Below are 24,640 nucleotides of genomic sequence, written 5' to 3'. Positions count from 1 at the left end.
CAGCATTTCTGGATCCTGTTTATATATGGTTTCTTCTTTACTTGGCAGGTTTATGACTTGCATTTGTGGATGCAGTGACAAACTGTGTTCACAGACAGTGGTTTTCAAAGGTGTTCCTGAGCCCAAGCAACAATTTCCACTACAGAATCAGGTCTGTTTTTTATCAGCATTGTCCCTTGCATACAGATTTATCCAGATTCTCAGAATCTTTTGATGATATTATGCAGTGTAGATGATGCCATTTTACATTATTCTTGAATTGTTGTCAAAGTCTTTCAAAGAGTGGTGAACCCCTTCTCATCTTTATTTTAAAACATTCAGCCTCTCTAAGATGCTCTTTTTATACCAAATCAAGTTAGTGACCTGTTGCCAATGAGCCTAAATAGTTGTGAGATGTTTCACCAGGTGGTTTTCAGCTTTGCACTACTTTACCAGTCGTTTATTGCACCTGTCCCAGCTTTTTTTGAAACATGTTGCTTGCATCAAATTCAAAATGGGCATTTAGTTTTCATAAAACAACACAATCTCAGTGTTAACATTATATACAGTTGGTGTACAATTATATACTGATTTGCATTTAAATAATTAATGATTTGCATATCATTACATTCTGTTTTTATTTACATTTTGCACTGCATCAAACTTTTTTGGAAACAAAGTTGTATATATTTTTTGAATTTTTCACATGGGAGGATATGAACTCTCATTGATTGTGTTTACATGCACTTAATCATCCAATCATTCTCAGATTTCGGCAATTTATGCTAATGGTCATATACACAGCATATTCTTTATATCTGAGTATGAGATCGGATTAAGGCCTAACGATCGATTAAGAAATCTGATAAAGAAAGCTGGGTTTTAGCTCAGTTGGGTTTATTTTTTCTCAGTCTGCGCATGAGTGAAAACGGACCACTGTCCTTGAAATAATAAGCAGTATTTAACGCAGCACCCATGAAACAGCAATGAAACACTTTTGGAGTAATGTAAAAACCAACTACATGCTTGACGGAATAAAGCATTTGAATATTTTTTTCTTCTACGTGATGTATGATTCATATTTTCCACTGAAGTGACTCGATGTTTAAAAAAAAAATCGCGGCATTATGATGTGTTTTATGTTACATTTATGTCATGTTATCTTGTGAGTTTATCAGAATTTTTTTTCCATTATCTGATTACCCAAGTGCAATTAATAAAAACGCTGAATGAATTACTGACAAAAACTGATTTCTGCAGTTATCATTAATAAGTGCATGTAAACACGATCACTGTTTACACTGGGTGCTTTGTTCTGACACAGTGCTAATGCTGTGCTGTATGTAGCTAAGCAGAATTTGGACAGTTTCAGCACTGATACTCACTTCTTTTTACTGACAGAACTATTACATTTGGTACAGTTTTTTGTTTCTTCTTACATCCTGCTACTAGTTTCATTACACTTGAAATTCATGACACTAGGACAAACAGGGGTCAGTAGGGTTATAGCAATGTTTCTGGAAGCTGATGTGGTGATTCAACTGCTTCCATAATTGACTACTATGTTAGGATTATATAAAATTATATAAATGGTCCATTATATTTAATTACTATAGCAAAACAACAATAATACTTTAATATTGTAACATTCTCACGGCCCTGTTTATTTAATGTTCTCCTTCTGCTAACGAATCCATTTCCAAATCTATTCCAGAAAAAAAAAAACAACACTAAAAGAAAAAGAAAAAAAAAATAAATAAATCAGTTCTCAGATGTATTACACAAAAATAATTAAAGTCATGGAACTGAACCCCCTTGCATGTCTGGGAATATGTTTTTCACTCTGCTAAAAACACAAGCGCGTGTAAATCCCAAACCCCACTTCACTTGTCCAAATGCAGGGACCATGCAAAACATCCAGCCCAACAATTTCACAGCTCAGTTCCAGAACTGCTGAATGCAGAAATGAGGAATCTGAAAAGCCTTTCACAGGTAGCTGGGAACAAATGAGTTCAGTCATGAGTGAAAGATTAATGCATGAAGAAAAAAACTGCATAGCCAGCATGCCCTAGGAGGCCAATAAACTTACTTACATTACACCACCCACTGCAGAGTGACCAAAAAAAAACCCAAAAAAAAAACGAGCTAGCTAACACATACACGTTGGCTCATGTTCCCAAATACAGGCCTAATAAAAGAAATATTATATATATATATATATATATATATATATATATATATATATATATATATATATATATATGTATGTATGTAAACTGTTGCTAGAAAAACAAAGTATTTTTTTTATGTTTCAATGAAAAATATTATGATTTTATGTGTGTACATGTATTCAAAGCTGTGTTTGCTAGTCATGCACTGGCTAGTGTTTTTGAGCTATGCTCAAAATGTGCTAAAATTGCCACTAACAAAACAGTCTCACTACTGAAACATTTGGTACAGTTTCGGTAGTGTTATGACTGTTTTGGTAGTGTTCAATGTTCAATTATTTATTTCAATAAAATAAACATAATTAAGGTACAGCGTCAGTCAAAGCAAAGGGATTTGTAGTCTAGAGTCCAAGTCAAAGTCCAACTCTTACTTTGAACCAATTCGGTAGAATGATCCATAAATAATTTTCCACACATACATACATGCATACAAACAAACATCATCTAAACCGCTTATCCTTCTGGGTCGCGGTGGGGTGCTGGAGCCTATCCCAGCTGTCATTGGGCGGAAGGCAGGATACACCCTGGAAAGGTTGTCGGTCCATCGCAGGGAAGACAGACAGACTTACACATTCACACACACACACTCACACCTAGGGGCAATTTAGCGTGTCCAATCAGCCTGACTGCATGTTTTTGGACTGTGGGAGGAAACCGGAGTACCCGGAGGAAACCCACGCAGATACGGGGAGAACAGGCAAACTCCACACAGAAAGGACCCCGGTCGCCCAGCTGGGAATCGAACCCAGGCCCTTCTTGCTGTGAGGCGACAGCACTACCCACTGCGCCACCGTGCAGTTTTGCACTGGAGCGATGATGCTAATGTAGTTACAATACACAAATTAACTTTGTGCTAACAGCATGGCCAAATTATAATACTCTTAAATGACTGTGTCAAACTGTGATGAATTAAGACATCACAAATAGACTTGCTTATATGGTTTCTGACGCTGTATGTCATAAGAAGAATGGACAAAATTACGTTGCATAGCTAAAACCATCAGAAACGGCCACCTTAAAAGCTAAGTTTGTCTGTACTTCTCTCCATTTTTACAGTCAACATTAACAGAAAGAGTGTCAGAAACGGCATGAGCCAGTGGTTGTGATGATTTAGGCATGTAATTCACCCAGTCCTGGGCTTCTATTACTTGTTAGCAACATTAGCCTTGTAGCACCAATGCAACACTAAAGAAGTAAACTTCAGACACCAAACATGATGAAATTCACAGGAATAGTTTTGACAAATTTGTCAAACTATTCCTTTGCTTTGAGTGACGCTGTACCTTAATTATGTTTATTTTATTAAAATAAATAATTCAACACTAAACACGAAATTCCCAGGAATATTTTGACAAATTTGTCAAACTATTCCTGTGAATTTCATCAGTGAATTTCATCAGGCAATTATTCTATAAGTCACTGTTTGAAAACCAAGCAGGTATGCAGAAATAGAAGAGTGACATGTACGATAAGACAGGTTTCATGCTCAAAAAAAGAACTAATAAAAGAATAGCCACTGAACAATGAAGTAATGGAGTAAAGGGATTTTGTGTAAGACTGTAATGCCTAAATCCAGTCGTCATGGTTCTTTCTTACATATAATCCATCATATTAGGGGATGGGGTCCAAAAGTCTAAAAATGTGTTTTGTTTTGTTTCCCCCCAACTCCATTTAAACCTGATAATAATTAACAAAATTTTAGAATTTTGGAAAATTTAAACAAATAAAAGTTATTATAAGTACACTGTAAATACTGGCTCATCAGATCTACTTAAAAAAATTACTTCATGTGGTAACAAGTAAATTAACTAATTTTATTCAACCTAAATATATACTTTGAATGAACAATTCTTTCAATGTCGTTTTTTAAGTTGAATAAAACTAGTTCAATTGCTTGTTACCATATGAAGTAATTTTTTTAAGTAGATCTGAGCGACTTTTTACAGTGTAAAATTATAGAAGAAATATTTAAGATTCTGCACCATTTCTATGTCGCTATTCAAATTTAAGCGGATTTATGAGACTGATCAAGTTAAGGCCTTTGTACAAAAGTATCAGATTCTCTTCCATTAAAGTATTTATTTAGACAACTCTAAGATGGATCTGATCTACCCATCAGAGACTTTCGCACAAACTTATGGAGCCCGACTGAGCAATGTCATTCAAGCAATTATTAAGAGATTCTAAAATTCATGTTCAAAATCTACTTTTCACTCCAGTTATGTTGATGACAGAATTTGTAATGAAAAAACATTAAATGAGAAGAAAGCAAAATAGATGCATTTTCACGAGTGGTCTAAAGACTTTTGGACCCCACTGCATGATAATATGATTGACGTGAATAAATTACATCACAATACAGTCATATGCAAAATAAGTTAACACATCCTCTACAGAAAACACACTAAGCCACGACTTTGAAAGCTGTAGGAGACGCTCAAGCCATTTGAGAAAATGAATACTTTTAAGATTACAATTGACCTACAGCCGATTTGGTCAGACCCTGAAGTTGAGACTACACTAAATTCCAAAACTGTCATTACCACTGAGCAAGCTTTTCAGTCGGCAGCTGTGACAGAAGAACACCTAAACAACCTGGAATAAGCCAGAATGAACTGAATACCATTCACGAAACAAAATGGGCTGCAAGATGCTTTACGGACTGGCTGGAACAAAACAACATTAATACTGATCTAAATCAGTCTAAAGCAAAAATTGACAAAACTGTGCTAAACTTGATATTGCAGCAGTTTTATAGCTCAGTCCGTACTTCAAAAGGCGAAGCTTACAGCATACTGTGCAGCAAGTGCGCGGAGTTCGTTACTCTGACATAGCAACAAGCTACTTGTTAAGGAACTGTAATTTGGCAGAAGGAACTGCTAACATTAAAACATATTAAATGCCATGTTCACGGCCCAATTTATTTACTTCTTACGTTGTTTATTTAACTGTTGTATAGAAGCAACAGAACACTCGAGGTTGTGTGTTATCCCGAATAACATCATGTTATTTTGCAATAACACACTCCCTCTTGTGTTCTATTGCTTAAATGGATCACCAAATGACTAATATATACAATAATGAGCTACTGAACGTTCTACACTCTAAAATTTTAAAGCCCATTTACCACAAAACAAACATGCCATGACCAGGGCAAGCTTTGGCTCCATATAGCTCCCAAAAGCCATAACTCCAAACCTTCTCTATAATTTTGCACAGCAATGTGTGATTTCCTCACATGGCCGAAAAAGTTGTCTGCTTAAATAGTTATCACTTGCAGATCTTTGCTTTCAACATGACAGACCACTGCAGCTATTCTCTCGAAAAGTGGCCCCAGAGCAACAACTCTCAGTCATCTTATCTAGTGGAACCAATTGCCTATTGAGCCTTCATGCATACCATTCAAACACACTCCTCAACTTGAATGATAAAACCATTTTTTTTGTATGTTTTTTTTTTTTGTTTGTTTAAATAGGAACTACCATTTATTGAAAAATTAAATAAAATTAAAAAAAAAATTAACAGTACTGGTTAAACAATTATTTATTTGTTGGTTAGTCATTAATTGTTTAGTCATTTGCATATCTAATGTGAATCGTTACACTCATACTACATCACTGTTCTAAAAGCTGGTAAATGTTAACTTTTCCTCAGAAGAAGATCGTACTTGGAGGCTGCTGGAGCCAAAAGCCGCTTTATTCCTTTAATCTGTAAAACAAAGCCAGAGAAACGCCTGCAAGGTGGAAGTCATTTCCCAGACTGGCCATGCTGTCTTATTGTGTTGATCCTCTCCATCTCACACACTCACACTCACACACACAGACACAGACACAGAACACAACACAACACAACACAACACAACACAACACAACACAACACAACACAACACAACACAACAACCCTCTTGAACATGCCAAGACTTGAAAGACACGAACATTGCATAACAGTGGGGAAAAAAAAGAAAACACCCAGCGTACAACAGAGCGTGTGAGTGTGTGCCATGATCTTAAAGCCGTGACTGAACAACAAAGAAAAAACTCCAAGCTGTTTTCGTCACTCTCCTGTACAGAAAAAGGAAGCACATGGAGTCGCATGCAAAGGTTTGAACACATATTTGAAAAATTAGGTTTTGTTTATTTTGCATCCCCTACAGGGAACAAACTTAAATATGCATTTTTCTGCAAAAATTAAACATACTTGGAAAAAAAATAAACCAAAATATATAATGTGCCACAACTTGCACAGGCCACATTTTTGCATGTTAAATTTGTTCCTCCCAGTTTGTTAGATAAACACTATAAACACATCGAAACAAGAAATAACATAGTGATATGCAAGTAAAAGGATGCTCATGGAGGAGGAACATACAGCTGCAGTAACTCTGACTGGATGTTGGAGAAAATTGTAAAGGGTGATACCTTCTTTTTACATTTACCCTGCATTCTTATGTATTTCATTTTCAGGTTCAAGCTAGAAAATGCATTCTATTGACTAAGCTTATTGTGTTATTTTGTTATACTCATTTAGTTATGAAAAATAAGATTAATGATAATTAACCACATTAATGCAATTAATCGCAATTAATTATTTTAATCATTTGGCAGCCTTAATTGCCTCATAAAATTCCTTAAAATACATTATAAACACATGGGTAAATTAATTATCTTGATACATGTCACTGACATCATCTTGCTAAAATAAGCAATGCCTTCCCTGAAAAAGATGGCATGGCAGCATATGTTGCCAAAATCTGTACATATTGTTTAGCATTAATGGCGCCTTCACAGATGTGCAAATAACCCAGGCCATGTGCACTAATACCATCATGGATGTTGGCTTTTGATCTGTGCTAAAAAGCCGGCTTCGTCTTTAGCCTAGAGGATGCAGTGTCCATGATTTCGAAAATTTAAAATTTTGATTTGTTGGACCACAGGACACTTTTCTACATCACCTCAGTCCATCTTAAATGAGCTCGGGCCCAGAGAAAGCAGCAGCATTTTTGGATCCTTTTTATTTCTGGTTTCTTCTTTGCATTGTAGAGTTTTAAGTTTCCTGAGCCCATGCAGTGATTTCCACTACAGAAATGCTTCAGTGCTAAGACTCAACATGACAAAGTGGCAGGTAAAGTTCTGAAATTAGTCAAGCTGAATACAGACACTGGTTGTGAAGTAAGTAGCTATGTTAGCTGCCAAAGTAACCATGAAAACATACAACTTGTGTAACGTTTTAAATTATTGTTACTTAATTGTAACATTTTAATAAACATATACAATATAGCAGTCACTCGCACAAGTTACTGACCTTTTTTTGTGGACAAGGGATTTTAGCCTTCGGACAAACAATCAGTGGAAAAAGCTTAATGTCAAACTCTGCAGTAGCTGACAGCAGTAAGCCTTTTGGAGCAACAGCTGGATATAAAGGATTTTAAAGTTAATGATATCTCGCCCTAAAGTTATTCACAGTTTTCATCTGAAACCAACACAGTCACTAAAGATGTCACAATGCGCATGTTGATAAGCTTTTTTTACAATACTGTTGTCACAAGACAACACATGCCACGAAGTGAACAGATGTAATGGTATAAAATGCATGATACCAGGAATAATTTCTACAGTTCTATTTAACACAATCCATGATACTCCTAAATCTGAATAATTTTATTTGAATGTTCAGTCCCACCATAAATGGAACAGTGGTAACATGTAACTGCTGCTTCATTTAAGATGGAAGCAAACATTCAAATAAAAATCTGGCAAACAGTAAGCCAACTTCAGCTTTGTGGAGAAAACACAGGTCTCAGCAGCTACGTCTCCCCACATGATTCAAGCAGCTGTGCCAATTCAAGTGCCAATTGTAAATGGCCAAAACAAATAACTTTATTCAGTTGTGGATTCCATACTTTGCTGCAAGTGAGTGAACCACGTTAGAGAATCTCCTCCTCACTCATTTTAGCACAAAGGTAAGCTTCAGATCACCTGGAGACAGCTAGATGACCGGTGTGCAGGATGGTAAAAATGTTAGCCACTCCTCTTGCTCCCTTCATCTGTTACCTTACTTCGCATGAAAGTATTGCATTAAAAAATGCAAAGTAATACATCATCTATTTAAACACAGCTAGCATATGTGCTTTATTTGTGTAAATAAGCAACAAATCAAACCAAAAAAAGTACAATAGTTCCTACACCTACATAAACATGGTGGCTCATTTGACCGAATTACTTTTTTCCACAACTCTGTTGATCAGTGCCTGTGGTTTTAGCATCACTGAACTCTCAAATGTGCGTTTGTCTTTGTGGCTAGCGGTTCTGCACTGTAACCCTACTATAATATCCCACTTTATGTCGTTTTGGACGGATTGTTTTTGCTGACAGTCTTATGTCCTGCAAAGACATTCTCAGTCAAGTGAGGAACAGTTGCTCTTCTGTTCTCTTAGATATTGTACCAACGTACAAGCATCATGGCCATTAAATGTGCACTTTTGATCACAATCCATAACACCAGCCAGTTGAGAAGTCTTTGTGAAGCTCCTGCCAACCATGCCCCGATAATAAACCCACTTTCAAAGCCACTTAGACGTTTTCCTTTTGACATCTTGATCCAAAATCGAGGTCTACCAGACCTGCCTGGCATTTTTATACAAACGCATAGTATGGTAGGGATGTTCATTTCTAAACTGTTTCAGCAGCACAACTGTCTGGAATCATGTGCATTTAGTTTGTTTCTCTGTTCATTTCTGTTCATCTCTGAATAAATGGTCAGACAATTGTCTAAATCTAGCCCTATACCACAACTAACCTTAACCTCAGGAACTGAAAGGAAAAGGCTTTGCTACAAAATCAGGACATTTTTGTATTGCAAATGTATGTATGTTTTTACATTCATACATACAGTTCCTTATATACTGTAGTATACTCCAGTATACCACAGTAAGAGAGGCCAAAGTTCCACAAAGAAAGAGCAGGAGGATGAAAAGAAGAGCTTGAAAGACAGAAAGTGATAGTAAAAACAGAATAATATATGAAGGGAGAGAGAACGGGAGAAGCAAAGAGTGGGGTAAAATGCATCTGATCTGATCTGAAGGTGATGATTCAACTACCTAGATTTTGGAATCTCAATCAGCATTGATTATCATTGATTAGAATAACTGATTAGAATAATATTCAACAGAGCATCTGCTCATATTGGCCAAGATAAAATTCTCTGGTTATTTTCAAACATAAAATACACAAGCTGTCAAGAGCTCCTCTAGTCACTGTATTCACTAGAGATGCTATGATCCTGTCTTTCATCTCACAATCCTGACTGAGATGTTTGAATTCAGGTTATGGGCTGATACCGAGCACCAATCTGGTAGCACTGCTTTGTTCTGTAGTGGCACATTATATCAGATCAGTGCATCAGTAATATTTTTAACAGCAGTTCAGAATTACACTAAAATAACGGACATGATTCATTATGATGAAATTCATGTATTGAATCATTTCCTAAAAAACTAACCAAATCTATTTTTTTTGTGAGCAAAAGCTGCTTGATTTTTGTCACACAGCAGCTCACAGGAAAACACAGATTCACACCCCAAACTCAACATGCACTAACATGCACTGACAGACACGCCAAGGGGGACACACACATTTTTGCTGAGCTGGAGAGAGGGCTGAACAATGCAAAAAATATTTAAAGCCTTAAAAATTTGGGGATTTGGAGACTTGTGTAATGTGTAAATGCATAGAAAGTGCTGGAAGAATGTTCTCTAACATCGGCTGTGCTTTGGAACCGTTCCTCAAGCAAATGAATCTAATGATTGCGAGCTTTTAAAAGAGTATTCAAAGAAAACTCAATCAAAGCTCAGTGAAGGATGTGTCTTCAGAGGATCTGTGAATTACCTACTACTGTTTTCATCAGTATAAGGTCGTTTTTGCATTTGAGACCCAAAGATCAAGCCGGATCTTCTTTCTGAGCCTCTGCCTGTGGCACTGATATGTAAAGAAAAAAAAAAACCTCCCGCAAAATCCAGTCCAACACCTCTGACATTTTTTAACAGTCCTGTTAAAACATAACACTCTAAACTGTTGGTCTGTATATTTTCTCAATCTACTCACCATCCATTTGATTTCACAATATGGTGATTTATGTATTTGAACACTGATATTTCACACTAATTCCCCGCTTTCATTAAATTGTGCTGTCCTAAACTCACATAAGCATCATTACCCTCACTAATTACAAGACTGATGTGGTTTGTCCTGCCCACACAGCTTTAACAAAGCTATGCATTCCTCCTGGTCTATCAGAATCAGAGAAACTGACAGTGAGAAAGTTAACAACTACGCAAAGGTTAACCTAGCACACGTCTGTCTGTCTACCTGTTGTCTGTTCATTCATCTGTCCAACGGCCATGCCAGCATTCCCACGTTTGCACGTTTCCTGAACATTTGCCAGTAAAGTGAATTCTTTACTTTTTTAAGGCAACATTACATAAAATCTGGATAACAGTGAGCTGTGGGCACAGGGGAGTAGTCTACAACATGATCTGAAAGCCTATTCCATTTTTCTTCTTGCATCATAGAATCTCAACTTTTACCACGATTCAATTCAATCACTTTGATTATATGATTAGCAACTACTTTTAATAATATATGCAAATATGACTGGATGAATGTTCAGATGTATTTTTATTAGCAGCGCATGATTTATTTGTAGCTGACATACCATAGGAGTGAAAAGTCTGGACGTACCTGATTGTCTTAAAGACTGAATTTATGTTTGAAGTAAAAGTAATTTTAAACAACTACTTGAAACTGGCAGGATCAATTCCATATGACATATCATAAATTTAATGCCTTCACTATTGTTCTAAAACGTATAAAATAGCTAAAATAAAAAGAAAACCTGTTCTCTAAGTAGACGTGTCCAAACTTCTGACTCTTATAAGGGACTAACAGTGTACAATAACAAACAATAATTTAATGTGCTTTTTTAAGTTGAGCATGTGCATTCATTACATTTTCATTCTTTTAAACTCACACAAACAGACAACACCACTGTCACACATAAAGGAGATCAGGGATCAGGGAGATACGATTTTATGTCCAGACAAACACAACAACGGCTGTATATATGAAGCACACTACTGCTATCCCAAAAGTCTATAATACTGCTGCAATAAGAGCTCTTGGGCAAGAGAATTCCAAAATAAGAGTCCCATGAGTTGTCTCTAGTAAATACTGTCAAATATCTGCATAAAGTTGACTGCAATCAACTAAATTTATCAGTTTTTGTATTATCACACAAATTCCATATCAATGCATCCCTAATACTTACACCCTAGAAAACACTGCAGATCCTCTTTAGTATTCCACCTTCATTCCACATTCAATGTCCTTGAGAAAAGCCCTAATAAGCATATGCATACAGATAAGAGAATGCACTGTGAAGCTCTGTTAAATCCAAACAAACAGCAATGCCTGTGAAAAGTTTAAGACCATCTAGCTTTTCAAAATGCTTTTCATAAATAAGCATGTTTTCTTTGCTGGTTTGGAGTACATTACCATATTAGAGGAAAACAATATTACCCTTGAAAATATATGTGACATTCCTGCCTTGGGAACCATGCCAAAGCCCACACAATTCATGTCCTTATTATGAAGTCCGCACTCAATAGCACTCAAACGTTTCAGCTGTTTAAACCACCTCTGAACAAAATATGTGCCTTAAACAACTGTTTGGAAAAAGAAAAGCATCAAATCAAAGCAATCAAACTATGGCTTCAACACCCAAATGGTGCACTAAATGTTAGCCAGGGAGACGTGCAGCATTGGTCGAATATAAATGGCTTTCTTCTAGCCACTTAATTCTCAGGTCTAGAAACTTGTTTAATGACATACATATTGCTCTGCACAGGGTTCAAAGAGCCATTTATGATTCAGCCCTACTTTTTGTACCAGTGAAGACTGAATTTCAAGCTGAGTGTTGAGGCTAAATATACCCAAAGGATTAGCTCATGGCTGTTTTATGCTGACAAAACATTTGTAAGTTTTTTTCTTAGTTAATTACAAAGTGAAAATCGAACATTCTGTGCAAATTTTAAACAGAAAGCAACTTTCGATGGTAAGTGTATTCAATAAAAAAAAAAAAAAACACATTAACCATTCTCTGTTTTAGCTGTTTACAGAATTTCTATTAATCATCAGCACTAACCAGCTGAGAATTCATACCAGATCTGCTGCTGAAGATTAGTATGATACATTAAATATTTTACATAAAAACATCCAAAACCAAAAAAAAAAAAAATTCCCCACCAAATTCACACAGTCCAAACTTAGAACTGATACCTACTAGGGCTGCACGCTATGGAAAAATACTTGTACTGTAATTACAGGATGCTCACAAAAACAGTAAAACACATTGTTATTGGTTTGAGATTCATTTGTATATTCCAGCCTTCTGGATTTCAGTATTGCAAAAGCAAATATTATGATAATAATTAACAAATGATAAATTGTGCATACAAAACAACCTATGATCGAACTACTTCATAAAATAGTATTAATACACACCGATCAGGCATAACATCTACAATTACAGACTATAGTCCATCTGTTTCTCACGGAGCAGGTGCTATTTGGGTGGTGGATCATTCTCAGCACTACAGCAACACTGATGTGGTGGTGGTGTGTTAGTGTGTGTTGTGCTGGCACGAGTGGATCAGACAGCAGTGCTGCTGGAGTTTTTAAACACCTCAGTCAGAACAGTCCACCAACCAAAAATATCCAGCCAACAGCATCCTATGGGCAGCATCCTGTGACCACTGATGAAGGACTAGAGGATGACCAACACAAACTGTGCAGCAGCAGATGAGCTATCGTCTCTGACTTTACATCTACAAGGCGGACTGACAAGGTAGGAGTGTCTAATAGAGTGGACAGTGAGCGGACACAGTGTTTAAAAACTCCAGCAGCACTGCTGTGTCTGATCCACTTAGACCAGCACATCACACACCACCACCACATCAGTGTTACTGCAGTGCTGAGAATGATCCACCACCCAAATAGTACCACTTAAGAAACCTCCTGGGATTTCACAGCAGTGGCTTTGTCAAGCCAACTTAAGTTTGTTCATGAACTATACCGTTTTAGTTTTTATCATTTATGCCTGAACAATTTCATGAAATGTTCACAAAATATAAACAAAAGCTGGCATTTTCAAATGATGTGAAGAGTAAACATGAAATGAATAAAGCTACAACCGCTTTGATGAAAAGTAGCATTAATGTACATACAGCATCTTGTTAACTGTTGCTCCTTTAAAACAGAGGATGGGCTGTAGAAGGTGGTACTCTCTTTCTTTCTAACAGGAAAAATGTTTCTGGAGCATGTCACACACTGGAATGTATCGGTCATTTCCTTTTGTGCATCGCATCAAAAGCCAAATGCATTCTAGCATCAATTTCACAGCAAAACCACATAAAAAATATATTAAATCCAGATCAAATATACGTCAAATCCAGATCAAATATACATCAAATCCAGCCAGAATGAATGAATTTTATGTCTTCTGTAGGCATCCATGCACAAGATTAAAGCTCCCTCTGTTATACACTGCTGTGGGTGCTCCTAAGAACAGATTTAACATTCTTACATAATCCCTCTGATCTCTACCTATTGCATAAGAAGCTATAGAGTGATTTCAAAGATGCTTCATATATTCAAAAAGAAGGTCAAAGAATCTGTACTCAACACTCGCCTTAGCTCTAAGTCACGTCATGGCCAGCGATAACTAAAGCATCATTGAAACAAGCAGAGAAATTTCAGCGGAAGATGCACATTTTAAACTTTCAATTTATATTACATTTGTGTTTGTAAGCAGAAGATCATTTGAATTTGATGAATAGTTCTGAAAATGCATGTGCAGAGTCACAATCTTTTTATTTTTTTTATGTTTGTCACTTTTTGTCATCAAAACAATTGAAAAGTCAGAAGCTGTCAATATAGAATGTAAATTAAATGTAAATAATATTCAGTATGTATCTAACTGCACTTAATTATACAATTACTGCTACAAATGTTTAATTTACAGATTAATTTTTTATTAATAAATTCAATGTTAACAAGTAAGTGTTCCAAAGAGAAATAAAATTTTAATAATAGCACTAGGAACCTGAATGTGAAATTCTCCTTTAACCATTTATGTAAAATATTAAATTGCTTTTGTTTATACTGTTTCTTTTAATTACTATTACACACTGTTATGATTTTACATTACTGTGCTAATTCTAACCCAACCGTGACCACACTATGGAATCCCCAAAATGACAAATGTCAAAGCAATAGGAGAATCTACTGAACAAAAAATACGATTAAATACAAAAAAGATTCATAGAGTTACAGAGCTTTTAATTATTTATTATAGTCTCCAAACAGTATTTTCACTGTTTATATGATTCTGAGTGAAATACACCACTGGCTAAAGGTTTCCGCAGCGAGTGCAGGAAACATGCTGAAACTCAAGTGCTTTTGTTTCATTTGTGCATTAATGTTGTGCTGCTGTGGAATACAACCTCTGCTTCTGCATATCTTGAGTTTGCTCAAGAGTTTGATAATGCTAAAATGTGCAAAAAATATTGTGACCACAAACGGCATTTATTTCACCACCTAAAGCAAAGGCACTCTGACAGAACAGATTACGTGAACCTTAAACCAACAAACTGCACCAAGGGTAGTCTATTAGGCAACAACAGCTGGAGCATTCTCAAATGCCACTCCACAGTGAAAAAAGCAAGCGCTGGAATGAAATTACAGAAGCAGTCATGTTTTGGTGAGCCAAGGACATGATGTCAATACAAACAATAGAAAAGTAAGGCTTTATGTGGTTTGTTAAGAAGCTACATACAAGGTACAATATCTCATACTTCTCACAAACGGCCTTGCCACAAATGTACGAATGCCATGCCATTCACAAGATTTGGAACTCTTACCTGTGCTGCACTGACCTTCAAATATGCAGTCAATGACTGCAGGCTATTTTTTGCCATTTTACCATGGTACAATATCAAAAAACACAGCATGCATCTTTAGCTGTCCCGAACACCATTTTTTCAGGCTCCAGAGCTTCAGCAGTGCACTGTGTATACACAGGTCAACTAGCGCTTAGCAAATACTGGTCTAACTCGAGGTACTGTGGGCATACACTGCGGAATTATTAGGGGTCTAGTATGGTGGGGCACTGTTTGCAGTGCACCTTGGGAATACATGCTGTCTAGTATCATGTTAGCATGATGTTCACTGCTGTGAGCAGAGATTGTATGTATTTCCACATTTTAACAATGCAATTAAAAAGTATAAATATAGTACAAGAATGTGCTGACAAAATGTATTGTGTCTATGCCTCACTGTGTTGTAAGTAGTTCAATTTCTTTAAATGTTTGTGTTGGACTGTTTTAGGTTCATTCATACCCCGAGTATTGCAGTATTTCGCAGTTTACCTTTATTGATAACGAATGAATGAATCCCAAAAATAAAAACCGAATACACGAATAGTTGAATATTCGAGGCCAGTCCTGTACACATTTCAGGTTATAAGACAGGCTATAAAACAATCTGTTAAAACATTTGAGATGCTTGAGTTCCTCAGATGCAGTGGTTCCCAACCCTAGTCCTGGAGGACCCCCTGTCCTGCACATTTTTGTGTTTTCCTTACTTCTAACACACACCTACTTCAACTCAGGAAGGGCTTGATAATTAGCTGATTCATTGAATCATGTGTGTTGGAAGTAAGGAAAACACTAAAATGTGCACGATGAGGGGTCCTCCAGGGTGGTCTGCTGTGTTTAACAAGAAACCGAGCATGTTCTCTGACGCTGGCTCAAAAACCGACCTGTGACAGGTTACAATATTGCCACCAATGCTAAACACTTTCTCAGATGGTGCACACGTGACAGGAATGTACAGATATTTTCTGCCTAACTTGCTGACATGAGCAAAGTTAACCTCAAGCAGCTTTCCTTTCACTGTCAGCATTTTGAGGGTTAATTTAGTGTACATTTAGAAGAATCTTTACATCTGTGTAGCAAAGCACAATAAAGTGTTTTAAAATGAACCTAAATATTTTCAGAGCTTTCTTTTTATGTTGTTAGTTAATATTGTTTTTGCAAAAATATTTCAAAACAGTTTGATATTACTTGAAAGCCATATGGACCACCTCTTTCAGGCTTGCTAAATTTTCTTGTGGGCCGCAATAGTTTGTGTGGGCAGTTGTGTGGGCTGTGAAAATTTTGTGAACCCCTGGTATAAAAAAAATGATACTGAAAAGTTCAAAGGTTGTGTGGGAGCAGCACACACATACACACTCTAACAGCTTTGTGTGTGCGCGTGTGTAATGGCCACTCTAGCAGAGCAGCTGCTCCGGGCTGCATGAGGCTGAGTGGATTACATAACAGCCTGGCACTCTCATCGCCACAGAAACACACAGTCACAGGGATGCTGTGCTGTTCCACAATAAAACACATAAACACACACACACACACACACACACACATCACAGGAAAATTATACTCAAAGATACTATTTTTCAAATTATTTTATATTCTATCACTCTTTGCACTCGAATTGTACTTCTTCAACACTCTATTTCTATAGTCACAGTGAAGGGAAGTGGGTTTTAGCTACACGACGTACTGTTGTCTATTTTTATAGATAACAGTAAGTCATACAGTCAGAACTGTTAACTGAAGGAGTATAAACTTCCATATTTATGGTAAAGGACAGGTCATTTTCCAATGAATTACTGTACTGTAGGCTAGATGGTGGTTGTTATCCTCACTATAAGCCCTATTCATACCCTCATACCTTTCATTTATTTCATTTCCAGTAAAAAAAGGCTAAGAAAGTTATTTGTTTCTCAAGAGATACTTCTGACAAGATTAGATTTAAAATAATTCACTTGCATGAGGAAGGGCAACACCAAAGGAAAACAGGTGGGAAAAAACTGGAGTTTGAAAAAAACTATTCAAAGACGTACAGAAAATGACTCCCATTAGACCACCTAAACTGATAAACAATACCTAAAACGTTCATCTTAGAAAGATAACCAAGCTCCACTCTTGCTTCAGATATAAAAAAAAACAAGCTCCACTCTTGCTTCAGATATAAAAAAGTCCACAGGTGTTATTGCCCATCCTTCCACTGTGAGAAGACTCAGGGAAAGGATGCATAGCTGTTAAAAAACCAATACTGTGAAACAGAAACAGAGAAAAAGAGGGGCGTCTGTAAATCAGACAAAGAAGCTAATAGTGTTTACAGAACAAAAGACTGACCACCCTAGAGCGCGGACCACAACATCACCGAATGTGTTTAAGATTACTTGTATCATGAAAAGCAAAAAAGGTTACTTTTTCAATATTCTAAGACTGAACTTTGGAGGTGTGGAAAAACATCCCTGCAGATTTCTTCGAAAAACTGAAAGCAGGTCTTCCAAAAAGAAAGGAAGCTGTAATAAAAACATGTGAACACACTTATCATATTATATTTAGTTGTTAAGGCTTCTGTGTAATACTTTAAATAGAATTTGTGCTTAATTGTCTCTACAATTTTGACTACATTTTGTCTGGAAATTAAAGAAAAAAAAGGGTGGTCTCTGATTTTTGGACAGTATTGTGCATGGTCATATGCATCCCTGACCATTTTGTCTATGCCACTGGTGTATGTATGCGTGTTAGTACATTGTGTCCAGCATGTCCATCACACGCTGTATCCATGTGTGCAGAGGGAGGGATTGCAGCCCTTTAGTCTGATCACACACACAGCCACCTGGGTAATCATGCTAAGCGATCAGTTTGTATGTGAGAAAAAGTTGGCAGTATCACACTCCAAACCATCCAACCATCTGCTCTAAATCTGCTCTAACAAATCACTGACAACATGGACACGGTTATGTACCAGAAATGATCATAATTCATTTATACATTACCATTTCCAACCCTACTTTATCCCTTAGAATCAAACAGGCTTTTGAATTGCTGCGATTTTTAGATGGATATATGATGAATGACTGTCTATCTTGCATTGTGCCTCATTCAAAAAAAGCACTGAAACATTCATATAGGTGGATCTATGTAAACATACTGGTTCTTGTGACATTTGGCAAATAATGAATTCAAAACGGGCTGTTTTTGCAGCTTAGTTTCCATATAAGTACTGCATGGACAGGATAGTGAATGTTGAATTTTCAAAACTTATCAATGTTCACATATCACTTCAAACTCCTTTAAAAAAGTGGGGGGCAGTGGTTTTCCATGATACAGGCCCTTTAAATAAAATAATGTGTTAAATATGCTGGTGAGATGCAGTAATTAATGACCTAACCTAGATCGGATGATGTCAGGGTGGATCACCTCAGCATGAGGTACATCCACAGTCACCACAACAGCAATGTTCTTGTTAATGTAAAGTTTTTATAAATATTTCCTTTTTCAAAGCAACACCTGACTTTTTTGGCACTGCAGCATGCTTATTCATTTTAAATACACCGCGTAGATGATAAACATGTTTCTACCATTCCAGCCACAAGATTCATTAGCTTGGTGGCCCAAGTGGCCAGTATCATTTTTTTTTTTATCTGTTTACTCCTGTATTCAACAACTACTGTGTAAACACCTCCAGTCACATTTATGTGTTCAGTGTATTAAAAAATAGCTCTGAATGCTTTCCTACATCGTAATTGAATTAAATCACAGTGAGGTCAGCTGAGGCACTAGTGAGTGCGTGTATGTGTATCATTGTTTTTCTGCTGTGCTGTAAAGGTGATACCTGGGAACTATGAATCTGATAAACAGGAAACAGTGAGGCAGAAGTGAAAGTTTCATGCGTGAGAATGAGGTTGGAAAAAACAACTATATAGCTTTAAGCATGCCCAAACACACTATCAAATACACACACATAAGCAATATGACAATATAAAGTCTTTATTATGATAAATTGACACAATATGCTTTTCTGAGTAAATCAATTTGTTAGTTTTTTTTCTCTCCTATTCATTCTTAAAATAGTTTTTGGAATTTTTTGGAAATGTGTTTTTGGAAAAACTACGCATCAAAATGAGAATTGTGGGCTGATGCAAATATCCAATATTCTTCAGCTACATCTACCAATACTGATACTGATGCATAAACATTTATAAAATGTGTGAACTTGACCGTAACAATAATAATAATAATAAACATATACAAACATAAACATCACATTAGCATTAAAATTAGCTCAACATTAGCCTGGCTGTCCGTCCAAAGGAGATTTTCGCTCGCCACTACTCAAATTAGCCAGAACCAGCTGAGAGCAAGTTTGTAAGTTAGAAAGAGATTTCCCTGACAGCTCTGGGCAGCTCTTGGCAGATTCTGGTGTCTTTCTGGTTCAAAGGATTAAAACCATTTAACCACCATTTAAAGGATTTTCCCACTCAAATTCATCATTTTTAAATGAACCAACCAGCAGCTAGGTTTAAATAGTAGAGGAATGGGAAAGAGCATCAATAAGGTAATACACCTCAACAAGCATGTCTACATACATTAACATTATTTGTGATGTGTAATTTTAGTTCAGTGAGACTGACTATTTAAAATTAGTAAAGGTTCTAATATGTAAAATGAAAGCTATAGCCAGCTAACTATCACATGGCAACTATGGCTAATTATGGCATAACACTTAAAAAGAACAGGCCAGCTTACAAACTGGCTATCAGCTCATGCTTTAGTTATGTACTCTTTATATAGCCAATGTTTCAATGCTACTGTTAACGTTTTCCCTTTACATGCTCAAAGTAGTTTTCTAATATTAGCTTGAGGCTAATGTGTTAGCTTGTGGCTAGCGCATTAGCTCAGGGCTGGCACGTCAACTCACAGTAAGCATGCTAGCTCGGGCCTGGGGGGCTTGCTCTGTGCAAGCACTTTGTCTTGTGACAGCAGTGGCATGTCCACTCATCTGCACACACATAATCCTTCTAAGCAAGTCAGTGGAACTAGAAGAAAACAGTTTAAAAACAGGTGCTGTGGTCATTATCCTAAGGTGATATTTTCTGGTTCATATGACCATTCATTGCCAGGAGTGCTTTACATTAGTTTGAGTTTGCAGTTCCACAACAGCTTGCAGTTGTGGAGTTCTTGCCTCATCATTCAAGTTTCTAAACACTTCTATTCAATATGAGATATTGGAGTTCTGTGGCTGCCTGTGACTGCCAAGGCCAGGCCACATCAGTTAGTTCTACTCACTTTCTGTTGTTTCTACTTATTAACAGTGTGTGAGCCAAATCTGAGACCAAGGACCCAGCCGTATACTGGGCCAAAACAAACCCAGAGGTGTGGCCCACATGTCAGCCAGATGAATTTTGCTAACTGTAATTATACTCTTTGCAACAGAAGTTAGCACGTAGCCAGCTAAGAGAAAGTTTATTAGTCTGAAGGAGACCTTCACTCTTAACATTAATAAAATGCTGATATTTTAGTGCAGTAGCCCAGCATCCCAAACTTTCTGCTCTTGCGAAGTACATAACTACGATATTGGTTTAAAATATCAGACAAATCTAAACATTGGTCCGATGCTGATAATTTTTTTCATGAAATATCTGCCAATACCAATATGATTCTGATATCATTAGTGAGATATCATAAAAATGCCTACAATTATTGTGATATTTTTTCCAGATTAGCTTTGGACTCTTACACTGTTTGTGTACACAGATGTCACCAGTACTAGTAACAAATTTTAAATATCTGACACAAACTACTACAAGCCTTTCTACTGAACTTCATTCCTTCCGTCTCTGTTTTTAGCATAGTGGTTTGTTAGCGCAGCTGACCTACAGGAAGAATATTACAACTACAAATTACCATTTTCCCTCAGGCTCAGAAGTTTCTGTCAGGAGTTTCTTTGCCACACCCTGCACCTCACACACAAGCTTAGTCATCCTAAACCAGGAAGTCTACATGAACAGGTGAGTGCTGGTATGAATGTCCAAGACTGAGCTGTATAAACCACATGTGAACAATTTCCTTATTTTATCCTTTTATGTGGCTGATTCCTTGCATTATACTTTCACAAAAACACAAAGTTCTCTGTACCGCTGCTTATTTTTACTGTCCCAAGTTTAGCATGATTCCTATGCTGTCCTCTGACTAATGTTTACAGTCTTACATGAACACCCACACCCACCCACACATACACACACATACATACACAAACACACTGAGATATTACAGTAACCTGACACTCAACATGCAAGTATAATGGCTCAAAGCACAATCACTGCTGTCTAAAATGACATGCAGGGTACTGGCTATGCACAATAATTACCTTAATTTATTTAAATTAAACCAATTGTCTACACTGTTTATCAAAAGTTAACAGACAGCTTGCTTTCTTTTGAAAGTTTCTGAGTAAACTGTGAGTGATTTCACTTGTTACTTTTCAGCTAAATTAGAAGAAATCTGCAAAGGCTGTGTTAGCATAAAACAGCTATTTGCTAATCCTCTGAGTATATTTAGCGTCAACACTCAGCTTCATTATACATCAAAGTGACTTACTTGTTATGAAGAGCAGGTTTAGTGTTAATAATTTTACAGTTTACTTTTCAAAACTACTGTTAAAATAGTTGGCTCAAAGGTGGTTGAGCTGATGAGTGCAGACAAAACAAGGAGAGATAAAATGAATAGCCTTTGACCCTAATCCCAAAGCAGGGCTTTTGGCAGTTGTTCCTTTAGTTTTGCAGTTTTTGCAAAGAAAACTTTAAGACCTAAAGAGCTTACTATTTAAAGGGGTAAAACAAGCTCATTAAAAACAATTTGGAATTCTAGAAATGTCTGACACTTTTGTTTGCAGTCATACGGTCAGTCATGTGGCCATTAAAACAAAAAAAGTAAACAATATTTATATTATTAATAATTAAAATGATAGTGTTATTCTAAAGACACAATCTATAGAGACCCATGGCCACCATTTACAAACATTTTGAATAAGCTAAAGTTAGAGTGATTTGTACTTCTCTAGGAAGTTTCGAAGTTAGTGGGGTTAAGGGGACCATACTGTGATGAAGGGCATCACAACTTGCCCCAAGACACTTTGAGCATAACGTGGATATAATCAGTACTTCAAGGGTAATCCCACTGATTTTTCAAAAATGTGCATAATTCAATCATTAGAGTCATTCAGAGTGGTTTGATGGGAAATGCTCTAGAGTCAGAATTGTTTACAGTGGTAGTCATAGGAAGCACATCTGAAGAATTTTACGCCTCTAAAATCGACTTCATTTACCTGCAGTTACCTGCAAGGCAAAAACAGTCTCTAAGGAGAATTTTACCATCAACATTACACATAAAAACTCAGAACACTCATGTAGATTCACTGGTCTTTTTGGATAGTACATAAAATTGCTATATTTGCGTTTTAGCCATTGCAACCCTCGGTTCCTATCACCACCATTGTAAAGAAATAAGAGTTCTGTGTAACTTCCTTTTAAAGGGCACTGACCAGCTGCTTTTTTTTAATTAAATCACTGAAATTTCATTTGTCTGTTACAACCTTTCAAGGTTAAGAAAAAATATTATGAAAAGATATTATGTATTATGTATTGTGAAAATGTTTCACCATGTCACCCACACCAAAAAAAAAACCTTTTTTACTTCTACTCACAAATTATATTACCCACAAAGTGTATTTTCCTCAGTTCCGCTTTAACCATCCATGTTTAGTTAATGATTCTCTTCTTTTTTTTTTTTTAGTTTAATTGGATGTCGTTCTGTTGTTTTAGCACCTGGACAGCTTTGCTGTTGCCCACACCTCCCACTCCGGAGCATTAGCATTTTATTTTTGCCCAAGAGGGTCCCAAAATAAGAAGTGGAGCTTAACAGACTTCAGTTGCTATGCTCAAAGATGCTAGATGTACTAAGAAGATCCACTACAGTTCTATGTAACTCAGCACTCCAGCTCCAGGTGGGTATTTCACAAAGCAGGATTTCTCAGTCAGCCTGAGAAATCAAAAAGCCTGTCCAATAGGGGAAGAGATAAGGAACATTCCCAGTGGATAATCCTCAATTTTTCGCTTAAATTATCCAGCTTACTGAGAACTCCTGCTTTGTGAAATACACTCCAGACTTCTGACTTTTTTAATTAAGTTGCTGGTCTAGTTTTACATCTGCTTTAGTCACCTTCATTGACGTAGCAGTACTTTTTTTCTAGAGTATGATTGTTTTGCTCATTCTGGTTAGCGCTGTAGCAACCTGTCTGCAGCTTTTACTCACTTTACAACCCTGGAAGTGCGCGCGCATACAGACTGTGTGGAAAAGCCTGTGGGGATGTGGTTTAGCACCACGGCCTGACACCGGAAGTTGTGACATTGCTGCAGCATTGCTGCTGTTTTTTTCTGCTCGATGAAAAGCAGAAGGATCCTGAAGCATCTCCAGCAAAACAGTGCAAGCTAAAATCACCCTGCAATAAAGTACGCGACCACGAGACGCGTCCCTGAGTCGCTGTTTCAGCAGGCCTGAACTACAGGAGCCAGAGAGCTCCACTGCTTCAAACGACTCGATCGATACGACCAATACAATCGATATGTTCGATCTAATCATGCTAACAGACAGCCCCCATACAACACACAACAGCTAAATACGACTGTTGGCTAGCACAAACACCAACGTGACACTATAGCAGCCTAAGAGCCTCTGCTAGCACGTGCATTGTTTTGAATGTGTACTGTCCGCAGCTAAAACAACGCTTGTATGTAAACGCTGCTATTGATTTATTAATGTAGGGATTATTATTGGTACGTACCGTGTGCGCGCGGACTGCCACTGCTGCTCCCTCCGTACTGTCGTTTTCGTGTGTGTGTATGTGATGGCTGTAAAAGTGTGTTTTGCTTCCTGCTTTAGGTAGTAGATGCCTTTTTTGATGGGTGGGGCTCTCGAGCGCGAGTCAGAACACGCGCCGCCGTTATCAGAGTGTGTGCGTGCATATCAGTATCTGTGTGTGTGTCAGTCTGTGTGGAGGTTATTTGTGGAGTGTGTGTCAGGAGACTTGCACGAGATCCTAGATATCCGCGATGCGCGAGCAGAAATGTGTTTCATATCCCTCGTTCAGGTAAAGCGCTGAGGCACATGAGGGCTGCATATAGGCCATTCTACACGTTTTGGAGGTTTAACTGACTTGGATAAAGTTGCATAAAATCCTAATATTTCTCATTAAAACACAAAAAAGTTTGCTTATTGTTAGAAGACATGTTTTGGTCGTGACGGTTCTTAAGGTTTCACACTGATTTTAAGACTATGAGACATACTTCAAAACAATGGGATCTAACTGATCAGGCTGGTTAGGGGTTGCAACAGCCACCTCTCAATAAAAAGTAACCTATAAATGATGATTTTGCATGCTTTTAGCTTATTACTATCTCAGTTAATG

General features: G+C 37.1%; 1 protein-coding gene across 1 annotated transcript in view; it reads right to left on the bottom strand.

Moving 5' to 3' along the window:
• Nucleotides 1–24,153, bottom strand: part of LOC118797459 (myelin basic protein-like) — a 93,334-nt gene extending 69,181 nt beyond the window's left edge. Inside the window, exon 1 of the mRNA XM_036556828.1 lies at nucleotides 24,017–24,153. The gene's annotated coding sequence lies outside the window, so the exon portion shown is untranslated. The remainder of the gene's footprint in view (nucleotides 1–24,016) is intronic.
• Nucleotides 24,154–24,640: the final 487 nt, after the last annotated feature.

This window comes from Colossoma macropomum, unplaced genomic scaffold, assembly GCF_904425465.1.
Source record: "Colossoma macropomum unplaced genomic scaffold, Colossoma_macropomum, whole genome shotgun sequence".
NCBI classification, from domain to species: domain Eukaryota; kingdom Metazoa; phylum Chordata; class Actinopteri; order Characiformes; family Serrasalmidae; genus Colossoma; species Colossoma macropomum.
The sequence above is the reverse complement of the archived record's forward strand: the minus strand, read 5'-3'. Positions and strand labels throughout refer to the sequence as shown.